Source organism: Arachis ipaensis, chromosome B3, assembly GCF_059453495.1.
Source record: "Arachis ipaensis isolate K30076 ecotype BB chromosome B3, ASM5945349v1, whole genome shotgun sequence".
Lineage (NCBI taxonomy): Eukaryota > Viridiplantae > Streptophyta > Magnoliopsida > Fabales > Fabaceae > Arachis > Arachis ipaensis.
Genome location: NC_142438.1, coordinates 10,056,485 through 10,079,656, shown reverse-complemented (window position 1 = coordinate 10,079,656; position 23,172 = coordinate 10,056,485). Strand labels below are relative to the sequence as shown.

Here is a 23,172-nt window from a genome sequence, read left to right as displayed (position 1 = left end):
TTGTTATATAAAAAAATTATCTTAATTCTTATAAATTTTATTTTTTATTTTGGATTCGATAAAATATAAAAATGGTCTATTTTTTAATTAGTTTATTTTATTGAGTATTATTGTGACAATAAATTATATTTTTATGTTTCATATCATAAAAAAATACTATAAAATAATATAAATAAGTTGTTCTAATAATTTTGTTATATGTAATTAAAATATATTCGTGTATAAAATATAAAAAATATAATCATTTAAATGAATTTACTTAATATGTTAAAATTTTTATATCATGATAAAAATACATAAATTTTAAAATAATTTATTTTTATGTATGTACAATAATATATAAAGATTGTTTTAGTTATTATAAATACTAAAGTATTTTTATATGATAATAGGTGTAAAAATTAAGAGAAAAATATTAAAAAACAAAAAGTTTAAATTTTAAAATATTTAAAAATTTATTTAATCCAAAATTAATTGACAATAATATTTTTTTCAATTTAAGGATTATTATTTATTTTTGAGTTTAATAATTTTATTATTTATATAAGACAATTATTTACTCTTCTATTTTTAAATAAAAAATAAAATTATATAGTATATAATAACTTTATATACTTAAAATTATTTATTTTTGTTCAAAAAAAAGACGGGGGCAAAGCCTATGCTTGCCCCTCCTTGGATCTGTCCCTGAATGTAATTGCATATAATATTTGAGTTCTAAGTATTAGCATTTACATTGAACATAATTATACATATACTTATTTTACTATTTTATAATGATAATAAAACCTATTACAAAATTTCAGATAAGAATAACCATAGAAAAGCATGTTTTTTTCACTCTTCAAGCTTTCTGTAATACCCTACCACACACAGCTTTACAATTAAATCATAAATTAAAGGTTGCGAGGCATTATGATACCTAAAAGAAAGATACATATATAATATTTGAAGAATAATAATATCATTAGGAGCCTGTGAAAATTTTTTTAAACAATTGACAGCCGTTAATCACACTCAAATCATGTTAATGCAAGTGAACATCGTATACAAAAGCAAAACAGGTTTACATATATAGGTACGTAAGTTCTGAAATAAGATATTTAATAATTATTAGTTTCGACCCGTGAAGAAAAAGCCGGCTAGAATATTACACCAGAATATTCCTGTTTTTCCAAATAAAAACTTCTAATAGGAATATACAAAAAAGATTTCAAAAGTAGAGAAAACTCTAAATAAATAAAAGTGAACTTCAAAAGAATATCCTTCATTTCGCCAAACAGAATCTCACACACTCAACGAGGTGCGTCACACCCTATATTTGAAAAATAGAAAAACCACGATGGGTGAGAATTCGAAGGTTCCCAGTAGAGTAATAGTTCCAAATAAAGACTATATAAAGAGATATGAACCCACTAGACAATCCTAATTCTCCAACTTCACAGAAGTTCAAGTCCAGGATTTTAGCTAATCCCAACTGGGTCAATTTGCTAAAGTCTCAGCGTTATCAATTACCTCTAACCTCAATCATTTCCAATATAATCTCATCTTTACTCCTAATATCCAATTACTCGGTTCAGTATTCAGTTCGGTAATTTCAATCACAAAAAAAAAAAATCAATACGGAGTTAATTGCTAATTTTAACATACTTTGAACTACCAACGATCTCATTCATTCACATAGTCATAATCACCATTAATTTCAAGTCTCAAGTCTCAATTGTGAAACCATACACAAAAAATAAGAAGTACAAAACAAATACAACTAAAGAGCAATCACAACAAATAGTACATTTAACAGTTAACAGAAATTCAATTGGACAAACCAAAATAGTTATGCACACTCAAACAATAGCAAACAAATGCACATAATATATGCTTGTCCTATTGGCTGTGAGCTCACTTGTCGGTTAAACTGCTTGACTCGACACATCCGGTAGTGAACTCGGACATGATCTCTCGGTTGTGCATCTTCAGAAGGAATATAAACGAATGAGAGTATCTTTTCCCCTTCTCTTGGAGGAATTATGAAGGAGTGTGTCTTTCCACATACGAAAGAATGTGCGTTTTCACCTTGTAACCAGAGAGAAATGTGCTATCAGGGATATAGTGCCCGCCACACTTTTGGGATATAGTGCCCGCCACATTCTTGAGATATGGTGTCCTACACACTCTTGGGATATAATTTCCGCCACACTTTTCAATCATAATCACAATCAAAATTGAAACCACCATCCTAACCACAGTTGGAAATTGAACCGAAGAGAATCCTCAACCTTCTATCCAATCCCCGATGCAACAAGGGAGGGAATTCTCAACCTTAAACTTTTTCTTCGCAATAAGAGAGGGAATCCTTCATCCTCAACTTACCACTTTAATTATCACTTTACTTTTTGAATGTCTATCTTGTGAAACTTGCCCTCTATTGTGTTTTTCCAATTTTGGTAAAGTCTTGAAAACCATATAACCTTTTGCATCGAGCATTCTGGTATCTTCTGCCTTACACCATGCTCTATCCTTATATCTAAATCTTATAGCTATTCAGTATTTTACATATATATATATATGCTAAACTTTCTTACTTATTTAAAAGCATTTAGAAAGCAGAGTACTGATTCTTTGTATTACCTTATGTATTCTTTTATTTTTCGAGGACGAAAAGTTTTATAAGGTGGGTGGAATGTAAGACCCAGAACTTTTAAAAAGTTACTATGAACTAATTTTAAATTATATATATTTGTTTATAGTTTTAAGTTCAAAAATTATTTTATTGAAGATAATTAAAGGTAGTTTTGATTAATTGGATTTGAAACAAATTAAGGTTTTTATCCAAACACTATAATTTTGAATTATCTTCCTATTTACCAATGTTTTGAAAACCGGACCGGACCGGCCGGTTCAACCGGGTTAACCGAAAACCGGTCACCTAGCCGGTCCGGTCCACCTACAAAACCGTGCTGCCAAACACCGGTCAGAAAACTGGTCGAACCGGTGGTTAACCGGCAAACCGGACGAACCGGTCCAGTTTCTTTAAGTACCGGTTTTCCCCCGTCAATGAAAATGGCGTCGTTTGGTTTTTTTTTTTAAAATAAAGAAAAAACGCCGAAGAGTGAAGAATGCGTTGCAGTTAAATCCCTAATCACTAATCAATTAAACTCTTCCAAGAAGGCAAGACCACTCCCACTCCCAAAGTCCCAACCCTAAGCTCTTCTAGGCTGGAGCTTCTGTATGCGAAGGAGAACCGACACCGTGAATCGAGGGTCACTGTCGCGGGTAGTCCGTCACCGTCGCTCACCATCGCGGGTCGTCGCCCACCGCCGCGGGTCGTCACTCACCGCCGCGGGTCGTCGCTCACGATTCTGTTCTCTATTTCGAGGCTCGAGCTTCTGGCCTTCTGTTCTCTACTTCATCTTGCAGTAAGTTCTGGTTTCTGGCTCTTTCTTCTGTTCTTGGCTTCTTGGTGTTTTCATTTTTTGTTCTGGGCTTTTGATCTTCTATTCATATTCCTGTAATTTTTTTATTTTGTTTTTGGCTTCTATTCTTCTATTCATTTTTTGTTCTGGGCTTCTGTTCTTGACTTCTTGTGTTCATATTCTGTTTTTATTCCTGGCTTCTGTTCTTCTTCAATATATCAATTATTATATGATTAATGAAATGTTAAATAAATTTGTTGCATGTTGAATTTGAGAATTAATTTGATGTATGTTGAATTTGAGAATTTTGCTTTGCTCTATTCTTCTATTTCGATCTGTTTTCAATTCTGCTCTGTTCAATTTAGATGGAACAGTCATAAAATGATCAGCAACAATAACATAATACTGTACAAGAAATTTGGATTTTTTATTTGCGTTTTACAGAAATTTTCAATTTGTTTAGTGTGCAATAGCATTGCTATACTTTGTACTAGGGTAGATAATTTTCTATGTCAATTGATAAAGTGTGTGTTCAGGCCCATTGTTGGTCCAAACCCTATAACAGAACTTTGTTATGAATGAATGATCTTGTTTTCAATGGATGCTGATTGTTGCTTGTGTGGTTTGTTTGTTACAGAAAGTACAAAAGGCTCTTTTGCAATCCGATGTTCACTCAAAATTTGCTTGAGTTTTTTATTTATTTTGAATGCTATATAGAATATTTTGGATTCTGGATTCTGGATTCTGTGATTCTGGATTTTTTTTAATGCTATATTCAAGGTTGTGATTTGTATATTGAATTTTTTTTATAATTTCACTGTATATTTAATTAAACCGGTTTAACCACGGTTCGACCCCGGTCAGACCAATGAACCACTGAACCAATTACTTGACCGGTTCAATGACCGGTCCGGTTCTCAGAACCTTTCTATTTACAATTTAAAGTCTTGGAAATTCAAAAAAAATAATTATATTTGGCTATTTAAATTAGAATTTTATTTAATTTTACAATTATTGAACTATTTTCTATATTTAAATTACAAAATTAGTAGTTGTAAAATAATAAGATTTTTATATGATATTCTTTGTATAAATAAATACTTTAGGTTTTTGTTAATAAAGAAAATTAATTATATTGTATTATGTTTTCAATTAGAGCATTTGATTGAGATTAATTAGTACTTTGATACAACAAATAATATTTTTAACTAGTTTTAAGGATTAAATTAGATTTCAAATTAATTCTCTATAACCCCCTAATTTTTATTAAAATTACCAAGAACACCCTTATACCTAATTTTACCCAAAACAAACCCTACTCTAACCAAATTGAACCCTAACTCCCCTAATTCAAGCAGCAGCCGCAGCCCCCACTATCCTAGACACACACATGCAGAAACAAAATGAAAAGAAAAGAAACAAAGAAAGAAACAAAAAAAAAGGCAGAGGGAAACGGGGAAGGGAGATCCGAGGGAGGAGAGCGCCAATGGAGGAGGGAGGAGCTCGTGCCATCATCGCGGACCACCGCTGCCACTACGTCCTACTTCTTGCGCCGCCACCGTCGTCCAGGAGGCTGCCGCTACTATTCACCGTCAACGTTCGTCCTCACGGTGTTGCCATTGTCCTTGAAGTTCACGAAAAGAGAGACTGACGAAAGAGGGTGGCGCACACGGGAGAGGAAGAAGCTGCCTCTGCGCCGCCATCGTTGACGAGCTCAGCCACCTCGCTTTTGATGCTACCAAGGGTTAGCTGCTGGTGAGAAGGCACCATCGCGTTGGGGGTTGCCGTCGAGAAGGAAGCCGTCGGGTCGCGCGCACACGCACACACACACACACACACACACACACACACACACACACACACACACACACGCACGCACGCACACACACACACACACACACACACACACACACACACACACACACACACACACACACACACACACACAGAGAGAGAGAGAGAGCAGGGAGCAGAGGAGAGAGAGGGGAGACCCGTGCCCAGCCACCGCCACTTTTGCCGCTCGAGACCCGCTGCCGTTGCCGGAAAAACACTACCAGTAAGGTTTTAAGTATTGGGTTTCATTTCTTTTGAGTTTCCGAAAGCGTTACAATCATTGCATGTTAGTTTCAGTTGCTGTCGCCGGCGTCCAGTCGCCACTGCCACTTGCGGTGGTTGCCGGGGTTGCTGCCAAACCGGTTCAGAGACTGCCGCTGCTTCATTTTGTCATTACAGTAAGTATTTTTGTTTTGGAGACCCCGCGTTAGCATTCTATTACGTGTATTAAAGTATTTGCGATGTTAATGGTCTTAGGAATTAGAAACCGAGTTTGCATCTAACGTTTGAGGCTGTTATGCTATTGAGAAAGCAAGCAGAGTTGAGGTTTTGGTTGTCGTCGATTTGGGTCGAGACGAAAGTATTTCTGTGAGGTATTTGGGTTATGGTTTTGACTTATCGAGGTAGGGGCCTTTTTAAAAAACTACACTTTATGAATTGGAATTATTATATATGGATATTGATGTGAGAAAATGTATCTTTGAGTGATTGTATAAGTCTTATGTATTATTGGTTGTCTTAGATGAATATGAATGCTTGTTTGGCTGAATTATTGTTCAGTTTTGTGAAATGGAATGTTCTGGAAATGCTTCTTTAAAGTTATTTTGTAAAAGCTTTGAAATCGAGTTTATCCTGTTGAAAATTGATTTGAGTTTGAATTGGTGTTCTTGAAATCTGAAAATGATGCACTTTTGGAAACAACTTGATTTTGAACTGATTTGGTTTTGAACCCGTTGAAGAGGGTTGCGGAATGGTTTGGTTGGGACCCAGAAAGGGTGGCAGAGTCCAAGTTTTAGGGGAGGTCTGCCAAAATTCCTATAAAATCTGAGACTTTATTGAAATATTATTTGGAAAATTATGAGTTAAAGACTTCTACTATTTTACTTGGATTATTTAAGAAAGGGATGACTTATGCTTTTGAAATGAATTATTAAAAAAGGAAACTATGATTTAGTCTTGTTTTTTAAGAAAAGTATTATATCTCCTTTGGGAGCAAGTTATTTAGAAGAAACTTATGTTTTAAGGTTGTTTTAAATGTAAAAAGGGTTTGTCTATGAATTTGACTTGAGGGTTTCAATTGGAGGAGTTTCAATGACTTTGAAAGAATGTGAAAGTTTATTGACAAGTCTAATTTTACAATGTTTTAGGAAAAGTTTAAAGCACTCTTTGAATTCTAAGTTTTTCAAGACTAAAACAATCTTTGAGCAGTTTGAAACGATTTATATTTAATCATGGGATTGGAGTTGGTTTTGTTTAAGTAAAATAAATAGTTTTGAAAATGTGTTCGGAGTAATTGATTACACAACTCGGTTTGACTTAGATTCTATTTTATTACTCAAATCAGGAATCCAAGGTTTTAAAGATTTTAAACGAATTTGATGAAATAAATTATGTTATTCTCCCCTAAAAACTTGAGACTCTGCTGAGGAACTTTTGTCACTAAATCCTATTTTAGGATGAATGATTTTGAATCTCTCAGAAAAAACTTTTAATTTGGTGTGGTTTTTGAAAAGTTATGGAAAGATGTTGAGAAAGGTGACTTTGTTTTAAAAAAAGAAATTTACGTTTGAGGAAAAGTGGCTTGTGAGCCTATAATGATTTGAGAAATGGGGAGTTTAAAGTTAAGTCTGGAAGGAATTGATTTTTGATTTCTGGTGCACGAAATTGTGATCATCAACAATGGCGCCAAAGGACTTGGAGCTCTTAAACGTGAATCACACTTTGTCACAATTCCGCACAACTAACCAGCAAGTGCACTGGGTCGTCCAAGTAATAAACCTTACGCGAGTAAGGATCGATCCCACGGAGATTGTCGGCTTGAAGCAAGCTATGGTCATCTTGTAAATCTCAGTCAGGCGGATTCAAATGGTTATGGAGGATTGATAATTAAAAGATAAATAAAACATAAAATAAAGATAGAGATACTTGTGTAATTCATTGGTGAGAATTTCAGATAAGCGTATGAAGATGCTTTGTTCCTCCTGAACCTCTGCTTTCCCATTGCCTTCTTCCAATCATTCATACTCCCTTCCATGGCAAGCTTATGTTGGGTTTCGCCGTTGTCAATGGCTACCTCCCATCCTCTCAGTGAAAATATTCCTGATGCTCTGTCACAACATTGGCTAATCAGCTATTGGTTCTCGATCATGTCGGAATAGGATCCATTGATCCTTTTGCGTCTGTCACACGCCCCACACTCGCGAGTTTGAAGCTCGTCACAGTCATCCCATCCCAGATCCTACTCGGAATACCACAGACAAGGTTTAGACTTTTCGGATCTCAAGAATGCTGCCAATTGATTCTCGCCTATACCACGAAGACTCTGATTTCATGGAATGGAAAGCTCGGTTGTCAGGCGAGGCAACCATGCGTCATGAACCAGAAGGCTAAGAGATATGCACTCAATCGAAGGTAGAACGGAGGTGGTTGTCAGGCACGCGTTCATAGGTGAGAATGATGATGAGTGTCACGGATCATCACATTCATCAAGTTGAAGAACAAGTGATATCTTAGAGAAGAAGTAGGCGTGAATTGAATAGAAAAACAATAGTACTTGTATTAATTCATGAAGAACAGCAGAGCTCCACACCTTAATCTATGGTGTGTAGAAACTCCACCGTTGAAAATACAAAAGTGATAATGGTGTTCATTGGCTTCGGCCCCAGAGGGGGAACCAGAAGAACCAAGATGAAAATACAATAGCAAAAGGTCCTATTTATAGAAAACTAGTAGCCTAGGGTTACAGAAATAAGTAATTAATGTAGAAATCTTCTTTCGGGCCCACTTGGTGTGTGCTTGGGCTGAGCATTGAAGCTTCTATGTGTAGAGACTTTTCTTGGAGTTAAACGCCAGCTTTTGTGCCAGTTTGGGCGTTTAACTCCAGCTTTTGTGCCAGTTCCGGTGTTAAACGCCAGAATTCTTGAGCTGACTTAGAATGCCTATTTGGGCCATCAAATCTCAGGCAAAGTATAAACTATTATATATTACTGGAAAGCCCAGGATGTCTACTTTCCAACGCAATTGAGAGTGCGCCAATTGGGCTTCTGTAGCTCCAAAAAATCTACTTCGAGTGCAAGGAGGTCAGAATCCAACAGCATCTGCAGTCCTTTTTCAGCCTTTGAATCAGATTTTTGCTCAGGTTCCTCAATTTCTGCCAGAAAATACCTAAAATCACAGAAAAATACACAAACTCATAGTAAAGTCCAGAATTGTGATTTTTAATTAAAAACTAATAAAAACATAATAAAAATTAACTAAAACATACTAAAAACATACTAAAAACAATGCCAAAAAGCGTATAAATTATCCGCTCATCAATTTCAAAGTAAAGAGATTTGAGAAAAAGCGATTTATGACTTGAGTGATGACTTTATGAGTTTGATGATGTTGGATGGTAGAAGTGCTATTATGTTATGAGCCGGATGGCAGTACATGATAATGAATTATGGCTGGTTGTGGATTATGCTGAGCCGGATGGCTGTATTAATATCAAATTATGAGTGAATATGAATATGGATGATTATTGATTTGATAAAGTGATTGTTACACTTCCAATTATTTGAGATACGAGTTTTTTTGGGTGAAAGCAGTGGCTAGCCACCACGTGCTCCGGGTTAAGACCCAATACTCTGCTGACCCTATGTCGTAAGTGTGGCCGGACACTGTGAAAGTTCCGGATGAGCTTGCCCCCGTGGATAAAAACCAGTGTGGGTGTTGTGTGATTATGATTATGATTGTGAATAACTCGAGTTGGGGATGCACGACAGAGGGACAGTCCAATGGTTAGCTACCAGGACTTGTCAGGTTGGCTTTATAACCGACAGATGGGACTCATCAGCCACTAGGATAGGCATTCATCATATGTATCTATGTGACATTGTTTGGGTGTGTATATTGTACTTGGTTTGCCTATGTGATTAATTGTATTTAACTGTTAATTGTTCTACTTGATCTAACTGCTTGATTGTGTTTGAATCTTCTTACTTGTGTTTGTGACTGAAAAATTGGTTGGATTGCAGTGGATTAGCTGTTGTTTGGATTGTTTGGGCCTAGGGCCATGGTTGATTATGAGATGGGCCGAAGGCCGTGTTTGGTTTGTATTTTTTTGGTTTAGGAAAGTATGAAAAACTAAACTGGTTCAGCATAGACTTAATGAACCTATGCTTGGGACAGCTTGGTCCTTCATGATGTCTAGGAGAAACTTTTAAAAAGGTTTTGGGATTTTTGAAGAGTTGACAATTTTCTCTTTTAAAAAGGATTTCAGATATTTGAATGTATGTTTTTAGTTTTGAAAGGATACATAAGGCGGATATTAATCACTGTACTTTAAAAAGAGTTTTATTTTCACGTATCCTATTATAGTAATTCTCTAACCCTATAGTGAGAACTAGCAAGGACGACGTTCTCACTCCCCTATAGGTCTCTCTTTTCCAGGTTATGGACGACGAGGTTCGGAAGAACTTATATATTCCTCTTCTGTTTAAAAGATGTTTCGTATTTTATTATTTACTTTTCCCCTTGCCTTTATCTTTACAAGTTTGTTTAAGAGGGATAGGATCTTGATTATGTAATTCTTGTAAAACTAATAATATGTATATATGTATGTATGTATTCTTTGTAAGTATTATAATTTGTATTGAAAGTATGGATGTATGTTTGGAAAAATACGTGTTAAGTTCAAACAGGCTCATATTTTAGTATTAAATATTTTAAGAGTCGTCGTAATATCTGAGCTATCAGAATGGCGCAGTCGAAAGCGTGACATTTTGATAGTTTGGGTGTTACAATAGTGTCGTAGGTGAAAAATGTGAGTCAAAATTATTTCAATTTTCAATAATAAATAACAGCAGAAATTTACTTACTTATTCGAAAGGACCTAAACTCCCAAATTGAAGAGAACAAAAAAGAAGAGAATGAAAATTTAGTTTACAAGATTGAAAATATGTGAGTCAAAATTGTTTCAATTAATATTACACTTTATAAAATAAACTTACACTGTAGTAGTAGACCTCGTAATAACTGCTATATATTTGAGCGAATAGGTGCTATCCCTTTTTAGCCATTATTTTCTAATGTATGCGAGAAAAAAAAAAAGTGTGAAGCTTAACTCACATAGATCATCATAGATGCAAATTCCATAGCTTATTGACACAACCTGGTGGAAAAGAGTAGTAATAAGTTATAACAAGCTAAGAAACATAATGATAATAAATTATAATAGCTAACATAACTAAAGCTATCTTCCATAAACAAAGTTTTTCAATAAACATTTGTATTAAGAAATACCTTGCTTCTGAACTCTGAATCAATAAATCAGTTGAACAAAAACATAGCTTAAAATTATAATTTGCAACTAGCTGAATATAATTTAAAGGATTTTGTAAATAAATGACAATAACAACAATAATGGGAATCAGATCAAAAGAATAAGAGGATTGAGATTTGTGCTTACAGAGATCTTCCGGCGTGGAGAACTGGTGGTGATCGGTGGGTTTGTTCTTGGAATTTCTCCTTCTCTTTGCAGTTCTGATTCAATCACTCATGCACACTACGATCAAATTAGAATAATGTTACTTTCTTATGCAGACAATACTTTGGAACAAAATTAAAACGAAATCAGAACAAGCATGAAATGAAAAAGAGACAACCAAAATTGAGAATAATAAAATCCTAGAATTAGATTAAGATTGAGAAAGGTTTGAAGGAGAATAAATCACGATCCAAAGAAAGAGAGATGAAGAGATTATACTGGAGAATAGTTTTTCATTCTTGATTTCAAAGGAAACAGCGATTGTGAGCACCGATTGGAAGAAGAGTATGAGCATGCAATGGCTCGTGAGTCATGAGCAGGGACGGATACATGGGGGAGGGGGCAAGTGGATACCTGGGCCCCTAACTTTTATAAAAAATATTAGTAGTATAATGATTTTTAAAGTTTTTTAAATCCCTAAACACTACATTCTCTTTCTTCATGTTCCTTGTTCCTTTTGACGCTCGGTATTCTTTTGGAGGCATAGCCACGCCCTCACATCACTGTCAAGTGTCACAAGTTTTCAATCATATCATTATATCAATTAAAGCAAAGGTACTCACTACTCATTCTACTTTTTACTTCTTTTATATAATTGTATAAAATTATTAATTAACAAATCATATTTTTTGACTATAAAATAATACAATTTTATGTTTTTTATGCTCACATAGATAAATTGGCTTATCCATATTTAGGATTTATTCTCTCTCTTTTTTTCGTTTCTTTTTTTTTTTTAGTGAAATTGATAGTGACTTAGTGAAAAAATATTGTTATTGATGTTTAATTAATAAAAAATATTTAGACTTTGTTTATTCTTGTGAATATATAATTATTTGAATTCTTTTTTTTATCAGGTAAAAAGAAACTAGAACATTTTATGATGAGAAAGCAAAGTAAAATTGATGCAATTTTTAAGAGAAAAAGTTACTAATAATGTTGGAGTTCAAACAAGTCAACCCTCAAATCTTATTTCACAAGAAGTTCAAGTAAGTGAACTCTCTAATCATACTCAAAATACACATCAACATGAAGCCAAAGTTCCAATATTAGAAAGAGATATTGATATCTCTTTACTAGAAAGGGATCCAAGAAAGCGACGTCCGATTTGATAGTATAATGTCAATGAACGTGATAATATTTGTAGAGCATATATAATAGTTGGGGAGATAAGCCTCAAAGTGGTCCCTGAAGTTATCCTCGAGTCTCATAGTGATCCCTGAAGTTAAAAATTACTCATATTCATCCCTGAAGTTACACTCCGGAACTCAGACTTGTCCTTCCGGTCAATTTCGTCCAGCTGGCACAACCGGAAAGCTGACATGGACTCGTTGGTGACACGCTGTCAGCACAACGGCTAGCTGACGTGGCGACGTAAACTGTTTTGACGCAATTTGGTCTCTAAATTGAGGTTAAAAACCCTAACTCCTAATTGACTCTCTTCTCCATCGCACACTCTCTTCTCCTCTCTTCTCTATCACACCAGAGGTGACTCTCTTCTATTGCTTCTCTTACAGTGTCTTCTACATCTTCAAAAACCACACGTTATGGCTAGCGCAAACAACGCAGCTGGGATCTCTAACAACCCACGATCATTTGGACGCATCATGAGGAGAATGAATAGAAACAGAGATGCACGTCTGCCAGAATGGTGTGAGTGCGGGTTGAGACCAGTGTTGTGATGGTCAGCGACGGATTCTAATCCAGGGAGACCGTTCGTGGGTTTCCCAAACTACAATGTAAGTGTTTGATGCTATTGTTTGCTGTAATTCTGGATGTAAACTTGGTTGATTCACTTTCCAGGGTGCATACTGCAGGTAACAGGTGGTGTGGGTTGTTTCTGGGGGTGGATAAAATTCTGGAAGAAGATGCGGTAACATGTGATGGTAGAACAAGCTCTTCAAATGACAACGAAGAATGTGATTATAAGCAAAACAAGCTCTGTTTCATATTAGATATGCAGAGAATCATATGTATGTGATTGCATATGCAATTGTCCCTGTTGAAAATACTAAAAACTGGAGGTGGTTCTTGGAATTACTTCATGAAGACTTGGGAGATTATAAGCAAAACAAGCTCTGTTTTATATCAGATAAGTAGAAGGTACGTTTTAGAAATTTATTTGTTGTTGTATAATTAGTATTGGCTGTTGTGATAATAGAATAAGTGAGAAGATATTCATTACAGAGTAGTTGGATCACTGCTTATATAATGAACTGATGTGTATATAATGAACTACTGCTTTACTTAGTAGATGGACTAATGCTTGATGAACTGCTGTGTATATAATGAACTGATTTGTATGTAAAGAATAGGGACCATTTTGATGTCACTTATAACACTGAAGGGACCATTCTGATGTCACTTATGTAACTCTAGAGCTGCTAATGAGGATGCTGCTGTTGCTGCAAAGGCTGCTGCTGCCCAATCCCTTGCTGCTAATGGTGGTGAAGCCACCCTTGTCCCACAACCCCCACCGAAATTCAGCTTGAACTCAGTCAACTACCCTTGTCACAAACTGATGACTTTCAATAGGTTCAAAAAATTAGATGGCATTCATTTTATTATGTGCATGTTCTTATGCACTTTTACTAACTATTTTACCTGTCTTCACGAATAGGTTTTGCCTTCTCCTGTGAGGCCACCAAAACTCCCTCCCAAAAGGAAGTCCTCCAAACAAGAAAAGGCAACTCCAGGAAGCAACAATCAAGCAGCAACCACCCAATCAGCAACCAATTAACCCGCAACAAATCATCTGTCTCATCCTATGCAAGGTGCATCACAGGGGACCGTTACAAGGCTTGCTAACTTCATGAAGTTTGTTTCCAACCTTGGATTCAGACCACCCAAAAACAAAAGATGAAGACTAGGATTATTACGTTTAGGAGAAGATTATTTTATTTATCTATTTTGATGAAGCAGCGTGCTTTCTGAATTTTGAACACAGTGTTGGGGATTTTAGTGTTCAAAACTTGTGTTCTTAATATGTTGAGAACTTTGATATACTTGTTGAATATTGCCCTGACTCTGTAATGCCTATTTTAAATATGTTTTCTGCATTATGAATATATGAATATGGATTATGATTCCCTTGAATTTAGTTGTGACAGATTTTTTTTTCTTGGTCTCTGATATGCAATTAAGATTAATTCCATTAGATGAATCCATTAGTAGTGCAAGAACAATTATTTACATATAACCTCTTGTTTATTCAAATTCCAAATTATTCTTACACAGTCATGTCAAACAGTTTAATCTGCATTTCTTTCAACCAAAAGGACAGGTACAAGTACATAAACAGAACAACATATGCATATCCCATGTCACATTTTTTTTGCAAAATTCAATTGACTCTGTTGCCTATCTAAGCTTAAGACAAGCACAACAACTGTAATCAGTAGCAGCAGCATACATGTAAACAGCAAAATCCCCCCTCCCCATTTTGAGAACTCTAACTTCAGAATCTAATCTTCATCCTCCATTCTTTGTTGTCATTTGAAGAGCTTGTTCTACCATCACATATTACTGCATCTTCTTCCAGAATTTTATCCACCCACAGAAACAACTCACACCACCTCTTACCTGTAGTCTGCACCCAGGAAAGTGAATCAACCAACTTTACATCCAGAATTACAGCAAACAACAGTATCAAACACTTACATTGTAGTTTGGGCAACCCACAAATGGCCTCCCTGTATTAGAATCCATCACTGACCATCACAACACTGGTCTCGACCCGCACCCACACCATTCTGGCAGACGCACATCTCTGTTTCTACTCATTCTCCTCATGATGCTTCCAAATGATCGTGGGTTGTTGGAGCTCCCAACTGCGTTGCTCGTGCTAGCCATAACGTGTGGATTTTGAAGATGGAGAAGACACTGTAGAGGAGAGTCATCTCTGGTGCGATGGAGAAGAGAGGAGAAGAGAGTGTACGATGGAAAAAAAAGGAGAAGAGAGTCAATTGGGGGTTAGGGTTTTTAACCTCAATTTAGGGACCAAATTGAGTCAAAACAGTTTACGTTGCCATGTCAGCTAGCTGTTGTGCTGACAGCGTGTCACGAACGAGTCCAAGTCAGCTTTCCGGTTGCGCCAGCTAGACGAAATTGGCCGGAAGGACGAGTCTGAGTTCCGGAGTGCAACTTCAGGGATGAATATGAGTAATTTTTAACTTCAGGGATCACTATGAGGCTCGACGATAACTTTAGGGACCACTTTGAGACTTATCTCGTTGAACAGATTAGAATGATGTATAGTGCATAGTGTTAAATATATATATATATATATATACTAATAGTAATATAGTAAAGTAATAGTAATAGTTATTTAGGAATAAAGTATATAGTATAGTATGTATACGCATATGTAGTATATAGAAAATAAAGAATACTATTCTCTCTCCCCCTCTCTCTCTCTCTATATATATATATATATATATATATATATATATAGAATAGTATATTATAAAAAAGTATATAATGATTATAAAGAATAATGAATATATATATATATATATATATATATATATATATATTATGATATTATAATATAATAATAATAGAATAGTATAGAATGTAGATATGTTGATTTTTTTATTTATTAGCTTTGTTGTAATCTAAGTTATAAATAAATCTAACTTATAAATTATAAATGATCATTTATCAATTATCAATATCAATATCAATTATCAATAAATATCAATCAATGTATCCTCAAGCGACGTAAGCTGAATATATGACGAAATCAGGAACGTACATTATTCACATGATTAAATATATTTCTACAATGATGTATATTAATATTTTTATCCACGCATATAAATTTATGATTATCATCATCGAGATGGTCGAGGCAAAGTTGGGGCGCATGAAACTAATACGATACTAATTTATATAGTACACTGTATGATAATTATAAATAATATAATATATATTAGATACATAAGATATATATATATATATATAATATATAAGAAATTATAAAACACACAGCATAGTTATCCATAAGCCTGACTCGAACTCCAAAGCTTTAAAACGCACTGGACCACAAGTCCGGGGATAAATTACCAAAAGAAAAGAAACAAAACACGATCCATGACATGACAAAACACAAATGAAGAAACAGCGAAGAGTTGAATTTAAACATGAAACTTGGATTAGGCATGAGTAGGAGGATATATATATATAAGAAATTATAAAACACACAGCATAGTTATCCATAAGCCTGACTCAAACTCCAAAGCTTTAAAATGCACTGGACCACAAATCCGGGGATAAATTAACAAAAGAAAAGAAACAAAACACGATCCACGACATGACAAAACACAAATGAAGAAACAACGAAGAGTTGAATTTAAACATGAAACTTGGATTAGGCATGAGTAGGAGGATCCTTGGTCGCAAGGCAATATCGCAAAAAAAATCTAACGACGAATCCACTCAGAGAAGCTGGCAGCATCTGCAGCTAAAAACATCATTAGAAACTTCTAATGCTTACCTACCCATTGCACCCATTAGTAAAAAAAAAAACCAACATTTGTGGGAGAGAGAAAACCACAACACCATTTGTTAATATTAAAAACTTTGGCCGTTACCTCGTGCAACGGGCGGACTAAGAGATCGCGTCTGCAAACCGAGGTCAACTTGGCCCACCAGACTCGCTTGTGAAGTAGTCGAGGCAAAATAGACAGGACAACAAAGGCTGTTGGTTGAGTTTTGTGGACTGCCGAAGGTGTTGCTAAGAACAGGAGAGGTGGGAGGAGTGTATTCTATGGAAAATGGAGGTATAACGTCGCCGGTGTGGAAGACATCACGAGAAAGGACGCCTGTACAGTGAGGATTAACACTACTAAGTGTTGGAGCAGTGAAGTTGCTTCGAGAATGTGGCCTTGGATACACAATGCGGGATCCGTCAAGGTTCCTTATAGAGATGCATAGAGTGCCATCACCTTCATAGTAGGCGCGCAACCAAGCCCCATGCCTTATGTTGTACGCGGCAACCATGGAACGAAATCCCTCGGAGAAAAAAAGCATTGTTACCAACCTTGTCTAACATGACGCGAAACTCATTCCCATGGTTGTCCTTAAACATCATGAAATCACCGAGTTCATGACGAAAAGCGCGATAAAATGAACCGGGACTGGAACTCGTCTCTGAAAAACATATAGAGAGAGCAGAAACAAACTTAAAAAAACTTTTATATATATATATATATATATATATATATATATATATATATACGTATTTGTAGATGTCAAATACATACCTTGGCATAATAAGGAAATCAAAATAGCTAAGTATACGTATGTGCATGAAGACCTCTTCAGTTTCTGGCAGTATCTCCATATTTAAATATATAAATAAATATATATTTCTATTATCCAAAACTTTTCAGTTTGTGTATATGGACACAATATATATCCTGTATATAATGTGCTATATACATAGATAAATTTGAATGTAAATGTATGACATGGATTAAAAGAACTGGGAAAAATATGACATGCGGCCATTAAGCCAAAAGGAAAAAAGGATGGAGGTGTGCATGCCATAAAAGATGAGGCTTCAGATGACTATTTTCATATTAGAATTAGAATATATGAAATAGATAGAATATATGAATAAACGGGATCCAATGCAAGCAAGAGAAGCCTATAAAAATCAGGCTTGGGATCACCATTTTTGCTTGAGTCAGCAGATGGCCAAAGGCACATACTTCACAAAAAGATCAACAATATAAAAAGCTATATACGGGCAAGAACCTCCCATATTGGGTTCGTGTGTCAACAGAAAACGCTACAAAAGGAACATATAAGTATGTGTGTCTAAACATAAATAGAAAGCAAGATACATCTTGATCACTCACCCATGGTCCACCAGGCCGTAAATAAACTTTTGAAACATTCCAGATAGTGACCGCATGGCTAATAAAAAACCAAAGTCCGGGGAAACAGCAAAATGGTGGGGAATGGTGGGGGAAGGTGTGGAATGTGGTGCGTTGAGTTACTGATGTAGGGTAGACCGAGATTATATGTGTGTGTGTGTGTGTGTGTGTGTGTGTGTGTGTGTGTGTATGTGTGTGTGTACGAATGACCTATTCACAGATTTAGATTTATATTTATTTATAATAAAGAGTAAGCGGTGTCTATAAAGATATTAATGTTATATTATTAATAATGATAATAATTATTGTTGTAAATGTAATTGATCAAAGAGAGAGATAAAATAAAAAATAAAAAAACAATAAATGAAGAATACAATAATAATGACAATTATATTATCTAACCACTGAAGAAACCAATTGAGGAAATGGGCTCATAATTATTGTTATTTTTATTGTTATAGCATACAGGGAACCGAGGCCGTGGTGAGGTATATTATTTGGGCCACCCTAGCCCGGATACCAAAGAAGACACTGGTTTAGATAACCTAAATTGACATATTTACAATAAAAAAGTAAGTGGTGCCTGTAAAGATATCAATGTTATATTATTAATAAAAATAATTAATGTTTTGTAATTGTTCAAAAAGTGAGAGATAAAATTAAATATTTTAAAACAATAATTGAATAATACAATAATAATGACAATTATATTATCTAACCACTGAAGAAACCAATTGAGCAGATGGTGTCATAGTTATTGTTATTGTTATAGCATACAGGAAACCGAAGCCGTGGTCAGGTATATTATCTGGGCCACCCTGGCCCGGATACCAAAGAAGAGACTGGATTAGATAGCCTAAAGGATTGACATGAATAAATATTGAACATGTAATAACAAAAATACTTCCCAAGTGACGCGACTAATAGAAATGTGAACACTCTGATTATTTGTATTATTATCAATTGTGTATTGTGTAACTTGAATTAAAAACTGAACTAATTGATAGTATGACCTATTAACCGAATAAAATGACAATGCAAAGTTATTTAGAATTTGACCTAGTGACCAAGCAAAAAAATTAAGCAGATGCTGTTCAAGGGTCCAAGGAACCAAGCGGTGGTCATTAATAAAATTTGGGCCCCGTAAAGCAGAATACACAGAATATCAGCTGATGTGATGATCAGACGGCTTAGTAGATAACCCTGTTCGAATATTTATCATGTAATACAACGATTAATAACCATGGTAATGACGAGAATGTAATATATATAATATAATATATAAATATAATATAATATATAATATATAGTATAATGAAAATGATATAACCCAAAAAAGAGAGGTCAAATTTATAAGAAAAGCAAAACAGAATTCATCTAGGTGGTTCAGAATTAATTACGGAGACTATACGATGCACCTTATACGTGGTCCTGAACGAAAGTGAAAAAAATTGAATAACAAAAAGTTCCCGCCTCTCGAAGAAAGACCGATGAAAATGAATAATAGACAGGTACTCAATAAATGCAACTCATTGGATGAGATCAGTCAGCAAACAAGTATGGTGAAGTCTAATAATAGCAGTGATAATGACTTAGTTTAATTACTCCAAAGTTAAGTATAACTGAAACAAGATAGAGTACCATTAAATGAAATTGACAGTAAATATTGAAGCAAGGATAGAATTTGAAGTTCAATTACTCCAGGTAGGAAAATGTCTTGTCAGCAGAGACTCAAATGGGTTGAACAAGACGAATGAGAAAGAATGGAAAACAGGTAAAAAAATTAATTGCATTGATCCACCAACAATCATGAAATGGAGGGTAAGAAAAGCTGAATCGGCAAGTCCGGGGGATACACGGTAGCTGGAGGGATACATGAGTACCAAGCAAAAAGGAAACTGGCACATTACAGTCAAAAATAAACACGGCGGAAGATTTCAAAAGCGTATATGTATGTGCAATATAAATGCTGGTCTAACAGATAGGCATGGCACTAGATACCAGAAGAATTAATTTGGCAGACAAACATTAGGGGTGCACTATTAAAGGCGTTGCTTGATTGCATCTAATCGGTTGTTTACCAGATTAAAGATAATCACTACACTTGAATAGCAAAAGTTAGGTAGCCAAGGTTAGATTAGGGGGGATAGCAGGATATTAAAAGGCATGGCTTGATAAAATTTAAAAGCTTGTTTACCAATGTAAAGATCATCAGTAATCCTTAATAGCGAAAGTTAGTCACTCAAAATCAGATTAGCAGGGAATAGTTCGAGAATACACTAGAATGTATTCTGGATATAAATAGTATTAACAACAAATATATGGCAAGATTGAGGATGACTATTATTTGAAGATATTATTACTATTACTATTACTATTATAACAAAAAAGAACAAATGACAAATTACCTGTGCAGGGAGGAGTCCAAAGTCAAACAAAACACTGCCATCAAACTGTATATCCTTGAAATTCCTGAAATGTACCTTGCCGCACAAAAGCTGGAGCTGCAGCGGACCACAGGTAGCTCAAAAGTCAAGGGTGTGGACACCTGAGGTCAAAGAAATTACCCTGATTCAACGAATGGGATCGTCCTGGAAAAGTTGATACAAACCAATTTTACATGCATGAAGTTGGCGGACGCAGATTATGGCACAACACAAAGCGATCATAGCATGATAACCATGTGGGGAGGTTTTATTTGTGAAATCATTGTGATAAACAACCAAAAAGTAAAAAACAAAATCAGAGATGAATAAGGAATTACTGAGGTAATATGAAAAAGAAAGTGTGCCAGCGATGGTGAGGAGCAAGATCCACAAGAACGGCTAAAAGAAGGACCGACAGAACGATCACAGACACACCTTGATGTGCCTGTTTGAGTGAAGTGAGTGACGACTGCTTCAAGGGTTTGAAGGGGAATGCAGGAGGATAGGGTCACAACATAACAGTGGGCCAATGCTCACCCAATCCACAGTTACAAAGAGAACAGATTGGGCCCATGTCAGGAGAAAAGGCCGGCAATGTTTGAAAATAAAATGATGCATCAATTAATATCTTTGTATTGAAATGGCCAAAACAAAAGGCTAGCCCAAAGCAACATTGCCCAGCTACGACTAAAATATGATAAGTTGCGAAGAGAGGAAAATGGTAACCGCAACACAAGATGCCTGGCCAAACCAGCCATTTTGCATTACCATGAAATCCAGATCTGGCCTCACTAATATACACTACACAATACATTAACTAATAACGACGTAATATACAACGGCATTTATAAAATATAAATAAAACATTAAACATTCATAGATCAAAAGACATGCAGTTGGAGATCAAAATCATAGCGAACTCATCGGCCCCGGGGGACAGGATGCAATCAAATCGGGGGCCACAATTAAATATTACAAATGGCAAATCACTAAGTTGTTCAGATAGTGTGTACATAAATCTTAACAAAGAAAAGCGCAAAACACAACCAGAAACAACAACACGTTATTCAGAAATCCTCAGACTTCTAGATAAAACCCCATGCACCCCTTGATCGAAACAACTCCAGGCCATCTCACGCGTCCAACGAATCTGACAACTCCGTCAGTCAGACCAACAGAGCGGAACTGGGCCTTCGATGCGACCGCAACAAGCGATGACTCAAGACCGTCGAAATCACGGATAGCATGGCTGATCCCGAGAAGGTCACAACCAAACTTAACACATGGTGTATCGATCAGGTTAGGATCGCCAATAAAGAGATGCCGACCCCACGCCATTCCGCCAACTTGTCCAAGGTTGATGGTCATCACATGTACTCTGAACCTTAAAGTGGACCGCTCATAGGTAACGAAATCCACATAATCATGGTGGCCAATCAACGTAGGATGATCCACACATGCGCCTGCGCCTATTTCTATCGCATCCCACGCAGACTCCATCGTTGCGTACCGAACCACAGAGACTGGTTTCTTACTAAATCTACCTTCACTATTGACCCAAAAAATACAGCTGTTGGCCACGGCATACCCACTGCTCATTCTATCAATCATTGGCAAGGTCCGCGCAGCGAAACTCTACTGACCCGCACTCGAAAGATACATATGCATGTCGTATCCAGCAGTTGCCAGGTGACGCTTCGTGAGACTGAGAATCTTATAATCATCAGAACCCACCATGCTGAGAAAGGCATAAGCAGACCATTCATCGCGGTGGTTGAAGTGGTAACCGTCAGACCCCGGATCAGGAATAACAGACCTCCAGGAACCAAACGAGTCCCAAGCGATCAATGAACTCGAACGACCATCTATTGAGTATCTTGCACATACCTTGCAGGTGTCTGTACCCACCATGGAAAACCACGTCCAGGCAAGAGGAGCAGCAACCGGAACGGCAACACAAGTTTCAAAGACGAACATACAAAGTCGCCCACAGTCAGCCTCTTTCAGGGGGTTGTCCAGATGAAGAACCGCCGCCTCCCCCCCCCTTCGATTTGAAATGAGTCACCATATTATCCGCCCGGTTCAATCTATTGTACCAATCACGCGACATACACCTCCCTCTTCCTATGGTTTTTCCATCGGAACGAAGAAATATCTGCAAAATCAGGTCTGTTGGCAGGGCTGAGATGTTCAAGTTGACTTCATCCCAGTAATGTTTACCGCGGAAGTCATGATCAACCTCTTTGACTGTTGCTCGGGACATTCCAAATCGGTGGTGAGGTTCTATGCTAGCCACGAGGGAGGAAAAATCAATAAAGGTTAACAGCCAATGTAGATAAAAGAACGTTGGAAAATGCTTTGTAAACGAAAGAATGATTTCTTTAGTTGGTGTGATATTCCTACACCGTGAGTGTGGCTCTCCTTAAATACATAAACAAATGCATAAAAAGATAATAGATATATTAATAGACAATAGAAAATAATAGATTAATAAACAATAGAAAAAAAAATAAAAACATAAAAACATATATATACAGTATCGGGTAGACAGATTAATACATTAAAAGATAATAAATAAAGATATAAAATTATAAAGTTAAAAAGTTATAAACATATAAAGATATATGTAATAGATAATAATATAATATGTAATAGACATGTAATAGTATATATATATATATATATATATATATATATATATATATATATTATGCAAATACACACAGATACATTTACGTTAATAGATTAATGGATTAATTAATCGATATACATTATACGTTAGTATATTATTTTAACTGTGCTTGTTAGTTTGCTCATAAATAAATTGTATAATTTCTTCGGTGCTTACTAATGGCTACCATGAGAGC

General features: G+C 35.7%; 1 long non-coding RNA gene and 1 pseudogene across 1 annotated transcript; both read right to left on the bottom strand.

Moving 5' to 3' along the window:
• Nucleotides 1–16,224: 16,224 nt before the first annotated feature.
• On the bottom strand, nucleotides 16,225–17,386 carry LOC110269939 (uncharacterized). The gene is made up of 3 exons (XR_015907140.1): nucleotides 17,262–17,386; nucleotides 16,590–17,148; nucleotides 16,225–16,453 (listed from the first exon to the last, which is right to left on the bottom strand). It is a non-coding gene; the product is annotated as an uncharacterized LOC110269939 (long non-coding RNA).
• A 3,996-nt stretch (nucleotides 17,387–21,382) lies between these two features.
• On the bottom strand, nucleotides 21,383–22,568 carry LOC148569806 (uncharacterized; annotated as a pseudogene).
• Nucleotides 22,569–23,172: the final 604 nt, after the last annotated feature.